A 1,405-nucleotide genomic window follows, 5' to 3' on the forward strand; every position below is an offset into this window, starting at 1 on the left:
CAGTTTCACTCAGAAGTAGCAAAATTCCAGTTATCCAATCATTGTATATGAATTTGATTCCCAATGAACTATGTAAACAGCCAGTTTAAATGTGTTTTTTTCTCACATGCATAAGATTTGTTATGGAGACCTTGATAATGTTTAAAATTCTTGAAGAGGAATATCAAATTAGAGAAGTGGAAGGGAAGGCCAATTCATTATGGGATGTGATTATATTTAGATAATTAGAAATCATAAAGTCATGTTATTTGAACTGTCTGACCGTGATTTACAACAGGGAAATATATTTACTTGTACTTTTGTGTTGTTTATGCTAATACCAGTATATGATTCTGAATATGCTTTGATTCCACTATGATTCAACTATGATAAATTGAGAGTTCTGTAGCTTTTTTATTTGTATATCTTTTCGTAACAATAGTTTCATATTAGAACGTGAACTGTGGAATTGTTAAGTTATGATGAGATAATGTCTAGACACCTGGAATGTTGTTTGTCTCAGAAATACAGTAATTTTATCACTGTGTTGAGAAATATGTCAGAATTTTATAGGAAATAGCACATCAAATCATGAATGATTGAGTGATTATTGATGTTTAAAAATTTCAATATCTTAGGATTCTTTTTTGTTCATAAAACTGAGCATACAGTGCTGTGTGCTGTATAATATTGTGGGTATTTTATAGTTTATAACAGAAAGTCCATGATCAATATTGGTTGCTTATGTACTAGTTGGTAATTATTGTGTTTATGTCCATCTAATGTTTTTGCATGCTAACAAAGTTTCCCTGTAGTTTTCTCATTAGTATTGTCCTGTAGTCAAAAGAACACTTTCCTGCATTTGTGATGCATTATTCATGTAACATACATGTACTACCTACAATGACTAATACATGATCATATATATCCCTCCAATAGTTAACAGTTAACAACTACCAAAATAAGTTGAGTAACAATTTATAGGCACATACAGTTATACTGGTCCTCCATTTGCAAATTAGCTTGAATTCTGAATGGTGGCTTAGAAGATCACAATCCAGAAGAGAAACTCAGTATTGTTAGAAAGCGCATATAGTTATGATATATTCAAAAATTTTACGCATTGCCTTGAAGGACTACAGCAAATCAGTTTGTGGGGGCCTTTTCGGTTGTTGTTACCTTGGTCAAATTGCCATTGTAAACTTTTTTTCCATTTAAAATAGGCTATATTTAATTTATATATCCAAAATTCAAAACCACTCTTCATATTATAATTCTCTTTAATTTCATATATCAAATTATATAAAAATTGCAGATACTATATGATACTGAGGCCTAGATAGAAGGAAAATTGAAATAGCATCAAACTATTATTATTTGTTATATACATATTTTGATCTTGGCACACATACTGAGCAGTGTCTCT

General features: G+C 30.3%; 1 protein-coding gene across 1 annotated transcript in view; it reads left to right on the forward strand.

Moving 5' to 3' along the window:
• LOC119594807 (basement membrane-specific heparan sulfate proteoglycan core protein-like) overlaps positions 1-1,405 on the forward strand; it is a gene marked incomplete at its 5' end in the record, with an annotated part of 219,836 nt that overhangs the window by 198,626 nt on the left and 19,805 nt on the right.

This window comes from Penaeus monodon, chromosome 34, assembly GCF_015228065.2.
Source record: "Penaeus monodon isolate SGIC_2016 chromosome 34, NSTDA_Pmon_1, whole genome shotgun sequence".
Taxonomy (NCBI): domain Eukaryota; kingdom Metazoa; phylum Arthropoda; class Malacostraca; order Decapoda; family Penaeidae; genus Penaeus; species Penaeus monodon.